Source organism: Heteronotia binoei, chromosome 11, assembly GCF_032191835.1.
Source record: "Heteronotia binoei isolate CCM8104 ecotype False Entrance Well chromosome 11, APGP_CSIRO_Hbin_v1, whole genome shotgun sequence".
NCBI lineage: Eukaryota > Metazoa > Chordata > Lepidosauria > Squamata > Gekkonidae > Heteronotia > Heteronotia binoei.
The window spans coordinates 62644277-62652432 of record NC_083233.1 but is presented as its reverse complement, the minus strand read 5'-3'; positions in this window follow the sequence as shown (position 1 = coordinate 62652432).

The following is an 8156-nucleotide window of genomic DNA, read 5'->3' as shown; positions in this document are numbered from 1 at the left end:
CAGGAGCTCATTTGCATATTAGGCCACACCCCTTCATGTCAACTGCAGGAAAGCAGTCAGAACTGCGTTCCTGCTCAAAAGAAGTCCTGCCTGAGAGCATTTTGGGGGTGCCATACTGTACCTGCACTCTGGTGCCATACTGGCACACTGACATCACTGGAAGTGATGTCAGCATGCTGGGGCAATTCCAGCACTCCCCCTCCCCCACATTTCCTCCTTCCAGCAGGTGATGAACAAGTTTGCCAGGAGGTCTTCTTCTGTTTGGTAATCTGGCAACTCTAGGCAGCATGTTTGTCTTAAGTGGGGATGTAGGATAAGGTCTTTTTTGGCTATAGTATACCCAGACTCTAGATTTAGTCTCATCTTCCAAAGTTGGTTGCAGTTGTCTAATTCAAAAGACATTTTAAAATGTTTATTTAAAAAAAAAAAAGATGTGAATCCTGCTGTTCCCGGTAGCCTACTACACTGGTTTAGTATAGCATTTAAAAGAATGCGCTTGATCCGCAGGGGGGTTTTTGTTAGAAAAAGCCCAGCAGGAACTTATTTGCATCTTAGGCCACACACCCTGGTGTCATCATTGTTTTACACAGCTTATTTGTAGAAAAAGCAGGAACTCATTTGCATATTAGGCCACATCCCCTGACACCAAGCCAGCGGGAATTGCGTTCCTGCTAAAAAAAACCCCAAAACCCTGTTGATTCCTAAGAATTCCAGGTCAAATCTTGTTTCTGCCACAGATTAAATAAGTGATTTTATGGAAGCTACTCTCTCAGCCCCCATCTGTCTGAACTTGTTTTGCTAGCAAGTCAGAGATGACTTATTGTGATCCCATAAGATATTAAAGGCAAGAGATGTTTATGGATGTTTTTGTTACTGCCTGCCTCCATGTCATGACCCTGGTATTCTTTTGCTGTCTCCCATCCAAGTACTAGCTAAGGCCAACAACCGTGTTTAGTTTCCGAGATCTGAAGAGACTGGGCTAGCTTGGGCTCGGCAGGTCAGAGCATCCGTCTGAACTATGAGGATAGTAATATTGGTCTACCCTGCAAGCTTTACAAGGATTAGAACAGGATGCAATATGTGGTTGATATAAGTGCTAAGTAATATTATTTTTGAATTTGTTATCAGTTTTTTAAAAATGTTGGCTTGATTGGTCATGATTTTCCACCTTTGTTAGCTCTCTTCCCTACGTTAAAAACCGTAGCAAATAAATCAATGCATCTGTGGCTGGCCCAGGGTGTGACCTGACCATCTTGGTGGGTCAAAGATGTGTAGCCCACGCTGGTGCTGACTGAAAATACTACCGTTCTTACTTGATTTGCTTTGGACAATGTTTAATTAAATACATTTTCAGAATTGTTTTTCTTTCGTCTTCTTTAGTCTTCCCTATGAAAGGCAAATCAAACAAACTTGTTTTCTCATGCATCTCCCCCCCCCCGCCCCTCCCCAAGAAATCCAGTCCCCAGCTAGGGAAAGTATCAACCTCAAAGGACCTCACACTAGCCTGCCAGAACCACCAAATGGCAAAACCCAGATTGGTGTGGAATGCATAACATATCTATGACTAAACAAAGGAGCCATTTCATATAAATCTGCTGAAGAGGAAAGGGAAATATCAAAATGGCAAACTTTTTTTTTTTTAAATGAGGGTTTTGAAGGTGGCCCATTCGAATGATATTGGACATTCGTATTGGAAAGTGGGGGAGAAGGGAAGATCAGAAGAGAATAGAGTTGAAGATATGCACAAAACCCACACCGTTTTGTTTAGAGTTGACTCATCTGGAATAAGTATAATGCTTTTGGTTTTGTCTTGATAATCCTGAACAGTTTAGAATTATTGCTATATTTTGGTTGAGATTTTGGGAACAAGTGCTGTTTCTCTTTTGGGGCACTATAGCTGCAAGCCTATTTATCCGCACTTTTATGTAGGTCCCAATGAAAGCAATAGTATTCAATCCCAAGTAAAATATACCTTGAATAAGAATATTTGTATACAAAAAAATCTAGAAAGTGTATCAAGAAGTACCAAATCTGTGAGATTAGAAACATTTTAGGGTTGCCAATCCCCAGTTTGGGGCAGGGGATCCCATTATTTGGAGGCCCTCCCCCCACTTCAGGGTTATCAGAAAGCGGGGCGGCGGGGGGGGGGGGGGTTGAATGTCCACTGGGCAGTCCATTATACCCTGTGGAGACTGGTCCCCATGGGGTATAGTAGAAAATTGATCCATGGGACTCGGAGTGTGTGTGTGTATTTGAGGTACAGACACCAAATTTTCAGCACAGCATCTCGTGCCTCTCCTCAACCCCCCTTCCAAGTTTCAAAAACATTGGACCAGGGGCTCTAATTTTGAGTTCCCTAAAAAGGTGCCCCCATCCTCCATTATTTCCAATGAAAGGAAGGAATTTGTTAAAAGTGGGGAGTGTGACATCTGAATAAACTGCAAATGCGTTTTCTCAAGGGTGGTACTATGGCTTGACAGTTGCAGTGGAAAGCCTTGTCTGTGAAGTTGTCTGGGTGCCTTGAGCAAAAGATGCTGCCCACCCCCCCTGTTTGAGCTTCTTATTTTTTAAAATACAGGAATGGAAAAGTTAACAGCCTTTACAATATAACAGTAAAAAGCAGAATAAAACAGCATACATAATAATATCTGTCTTCACATATTAATAAGAACAGTTGTCATCTTTAAACAATGTCAGAACGTGTTTAAACATTAAAAATATAATATGATAATAGGAATTGCTCGAAATAATCTCATTCTCTACAAGGTATTGTACAACAGGAAACCAGGGGCCGTGGAAAAAGTGTGATCCCTTTAAATGTGATGGTCAGAACTTCCTTTGGAGTTCAGTTGTGCTTGTCATCACAACCTTGCCCCCAAAGTCCCCAGATATTTCCTGAGTCAGCTCTGTTGGAGGTTAGACATGTCCTACTAGGCTACTAGAAACATCTGGCTGCTGGAGGTTTAGACATGTCCTTTCTTGGCTGCCTCTAGCCAGTGTCTGACAGCCAGACAGCATCCCATTGACTTCCACTTCTACTGCTGGAAACAACCAGGTGAGACCACCAGCGACTAGTGGTAATAATTTAACAGGCTGCCACAATGGACCACCAGGACGAAGAAATGGAAGGGTATGACTGCAACAATAAGAGACTGAAAAACTTGTTAAAGCGCAAGTTGATACGAGAGGCCTTAGAGGAGCTTTTGCAGATTGAAAACAGAGGCCTGCCAGTGAAGCAGCAATGTGACAAAAGTGACCAGCAAAACCAGCACAGCATTGACCTTGTCATCCAGGCTAGATGTCAATCACTTAGACATCATAAATGATGACCACATTGCAGGGGTTTGTTTGCAACATTTTAAAAAATGAGAAAAAAAAGAAGTACCAAATATGTGTGCAGCAGTGTTGGATGTACCTTATAAGTGTACAACAGGGATGGCCGACTACGAAAACCTATAACATCTACCTGTGACATTGTGCTGGGACAATGGGTTCTGTACTTGGCCAAACACAGTAGAAACAAGCTGAACTCCAGTGCTGCTACCAGCACCTTGGGGCTCGCCTCAGATCTAGTTCATGTTTATAGTTTACACTGAAGACCAAGCTAGATGCAATGGTGGTGTGACTGAGTCTCAGGATGTGCCACATATTTGTAAAGCAGGATTGATTAATAGCAGAGGAGGAGACCTTTGTCACAACCCCTGATCCAGTCCTTTCTCCTGTTATTTCCCTCCGGTTATAGAGAGTTGTGACCCACTGTACCACCCACACCCTCCTGTTATTATACCAGATCCACTGTTAACTTCAGATGTGTGAGGTAAAGTGGATTTCTTTTATTATGGTGGAAAGTACCATCAAGTCACATCAACCCCACAGGGTTTTCACGCCAAGAGACATTCACAGGTATGTCTTATTTTACACACTTAAACAGGGTTCTTAAATCCTGTACCAGACAGCACATCAGCTGCTAATCAGGACCCCTTTTCTCTGGGTCCTAATAAGTATGTAGTGGGTTGTATTGGTGGAGGATAAGACACACACATAGCAGCACGTTTATTTAGTTTTAGAGTGCCTCCCCACTGTAGCCTGATAGTTGACGCAATTACCAGACCTGGGAGGTGCATTAAGACTTAATAGTTACATCTTGGTTCTTTTACTTTGTCAGTCTTAGAAACAATAACTAGACATTACAGTCCCTGCCCAGCCCACAACACCTCCTATCCCTTTTCCCTCCAGTCCCCAGCTCTCCCTTTTGTCCATTGGTTTTGGACAGTTAACTTCCCCTCAGGTTTCCCCTTCCCCCACTTCAGCATTCCATTCAGCTAGGGTTGCCAGGTCCAACTCAGGAAATATCTGAGGACTTTGGGGGTAGAGCCAGGATGGCCAGCAGGATTGAACTCCGAAGGGAGTACTGGCCATCACATTTTAAAGAGACCACATTCCTTTTAAATGCCTTCCCTTCATTGGAAATAATGGAGGATGAGGGCACCTTCTTTTGGGGCTCATAGAATTAGATCCCCTGGTCCAAACATTTTGAAACTTGGTGTTTGCTTGAGGAGAGGCACCAGATGCTATGCTGAAAATTTGGTGCCTCTACCTCAGAAAAATAGCCCCACTTCAGAGCCCCAGATACCCATGGATTGATTCTGTATTATACCCTATGGGGACCAGTCTCCATAAGGTATAATGGAGTGCCCAGTAAACATTCAAACCCCATCCTTGTTTTCTGATAACCCTGTATCAGGGAGGGGGCCTCCAAAGCAGGGGATCTCCTGCCCCCAACTGGGGATTGGCAACCCTGCAATGGTCTGGTCCGAAAAGGAGACAACTTTCTCCTGTCCATCACATCTGCCCCCCTCTGCTGCCCCCTCCACCTCTTTCTTGTAGCATGGGGCATTACAGAAGTTTATAAAATTATGTGGAGTTGCACTTTTAATTGATTAATTAGTTGATTTAAATTATGGAGCATGATAAGTTTATAAAATTATGCAAAACTGGAATTTTTAATTGATGACTTGATTTAAAAAATTATGCCATGGCTTTCCTCATGGTTCAAGGTGACTTACAATACTCCTTTACAAAACCACTTTTGCTGTCTGTCCTATATACTGTAAAACTCGGGGGGGGGGGGGCTCCAATCAATTTGACAGAGAATTGATTCAGGGCAGACAGAAGTTTTTCTTAAGTCACCAAATAATTACCTTGTTGAAATCATGGCCAAAGGACATAGCAATGGCCACTGACTGAGATTGGGGGAGACTGGCGGATTGTGTCCTCAGTGGCATTTGGTTGGCTATTGTGTGAAACAGTTGGTTTCAGCAAGGCTTCTGCATGTTCTCCAAAGTAAGCCTAGGATGGAGAAATGCAAATGGCAAGGAGCAGAAGTGGCTACCTTCAGCCAGCCCCATTGCTTCTCTGTTTTAGGTTTTCCCCCAGCCCTTTTTACAGCAGAGTGATGGGTTCCTGCTATAAGGCCTGAATCTCACATGCAGGAGAATGAGGTGAAGGAAAACAGGTACCATCAGAACGGTCCCTTATTAAACAACAACAACAACAAAACTTGCAAACAAAAATCTAGCACAGCACTCAAAGAGATCCAGTAAAATCACCTTGCCCCACTGTGCTCTTTTTCCTCAGTTTGTGTGGAGTTTTTAATGCAAAGAACTCCCTGATTCAGACAGTCCCTTTGGCAACCTCCTCATGAACCAGCCTTGCAAAACACAGGCTAGCCACTGTGTGTTCTAACTGAAGCTGTGTCATTTCTTCCTTTTCATTTCCTCACATATATGTGAATAGCTATTTTAAGAGCAGTCACTTCTACAAAAGGGAAAAGAACAATCCGACTAATGAAGAAGCATTCTGCTGAGTTTGAAAGTTTGCTTTCAGCTTTGAGTGACTTTTTGGTTTCTTTTAGCTTCGTCTAAAGGAGTGCTAGGAGGACCCACATCATTTCAAAATATGACTCCCTTCTGGCGATAATATATGGAAGCACATTTTATCTTTGGACACTACAATTATTTACTCTTCATGATTTGTGTAGTAATAATCTTGAAATAATGAATTTGAGAAACTGTATGAATTAATTTTAATTTGTGTAGCTCAAAACATTTTCCCCTCATGGCCACAGCTGATTGGTTGACTAGAGAGGAACAGGAAAGCTCGGCTTCCTCCTGCCCTTCAGATGACTGAAGAAGGAATACAGCTCTCACATTGGCTGAGGAATGGGAGCTGTGTTTACTTTGTTTGATAATTGGATTGTTTTCACAGTGATCCTCACTCCTCTAACCTTTTTCTTCTTTTGTCTATTGCACATTTTACAGACATGTCACAAAACTCCTCAAGTCACCTGACACAGGAAGTATGTCATCCCATGTGTATGAACCTTGAGGGTAAGACCCTATCAATATTGCCTCTGCTTTTATGCTGGGATCGAGTAGTGCAATATTGCTTATAGGGTCTTTTCTTTGGGGAGGTTTCATCATGGAGAAAAATAAAAGAGAGAAAATACCAGCAAGGGGGTAAGAAAGGCAGGCTGGTTAAGACATTGAACTTCTGAGCTTTGCCAAAATGATACCAGAAACTTGCCTATGGATATTGGTTTTGACATATGATTGGGCATTAACTAACATTCATGCTGTTTTTTTTTCAAGTTATGTAACCCTTGTGGATACCTTAACGGGACAAACCACCACCACACCACTAGGATATCATGACACTCCTTCCAGTGTGTTTAAGCAAATTCCACTGAAGTCACTGTTACTGATTCCTAGGTATATGTGTATAGAATTGTCACCTGAAGTAAAAGGCCAACCAAGGACTGGGGGTGAGGAGAGCAAATGGGTGGTCTTCAGGGCTGGCCTAGCCCGCAGTGCAAGCCATTCCCAGAATACGGTCTCTTTGTTGTTTCAGAAATAAAACAGACATATTTTCCCCTTTCATGACTCTTGAGATTCAGTGTATGTTATGGGATTGGGTGTGTGTGCTATAAACTTGTGAGAAATGATACTTGCTCCCCTGCAACCCAAAGAGGAATGGGAACTGGGGGAGGGGAGGGGAGGGAAGAAAAGATGTGTGCATATTTTACATCATGTAAGCACCAATCAAAAAAGCCTGATCCTAACTCCCCAAAAGGAATTTATCTGATTAACAAATGTTCTTTTGCCCCCTGTCAAAGTAACCAGAAGCCATGTAGCTCTTCAAAATGTTTTACTTTAGGGGAACCTGTAAATTAATATAAGTGCGTGTTTTCAAGCAGCCGGATCCCAGCTCTTGGGGCCTGGTTGAATGGATTTCCTGAGCGGGGGCTCTGAACCTCTATCTGCTCAATAAAGGTCTCTTACTCTCCCTCCACACCACTAGCCCCTTACTCCCTTTTCCAGAGCTCAATACTAAGGTATGTGGGAAAACGGTGGGAGTGAGGGGTGTTAAATCCCTTATTTTTCTTTGTAAATTATCAGTGGGAGGAGGGGGGGGGGTTGACAGAGGGCTTGAAAAGGGCTGAGTGGGTGGCCTTTAAACTACTGTTTTCAGGTGGTCTCAGTGCTCTCTTCTGGGACCTTTTGAGGCCTAGGAAAAGGGCATAGGGGGAGGAGGGAACTTCAGACCGGATTAGAAAGCAGCAAAGGAGCAGATCTCTGGCCCAGAAAGGGGAAAAAGTGGTGTGGTGTGGGGGATTGAGTGAGTGAGGGGTGGGAAGGATTTTTTTTTTAAAGAAGGAGCTAATCAATTCCCTGCAGCACTAAACAGCCACTGGCAGGCCAAAGCACAATGGAGGATTCTCCACACGAGGCCTGGATGTTTTGTTTCTTCAGCCTAGTGTCGCCTGCCACTTGCCGGGACCTTCTGGATGTTCTGTCGCAAAGTGTTCCTGGTGTTTTGCGCAAAGGTCCAGAGCATTCTGTACACGAGACCACCAGCCCTTTTGCCATTTGGGGGCTGACTGATATGTAAACAGAAATACTGAGAGAGGCCTGAAAGGCGGGAAGGGGACTTAAATTTGTTTCTTGCTGGTGGCAGGAGAGTAATTGCTCAATACTGACCACACACACACAAACACGAGTTCTCACTCACGTGACACCTTTGCACCAGATTTTTAACTCCCAGACAAGCCAGGTTTTTTTTAAAAGGCGAATCATTCAGAGGTCAAAAATCTAAGG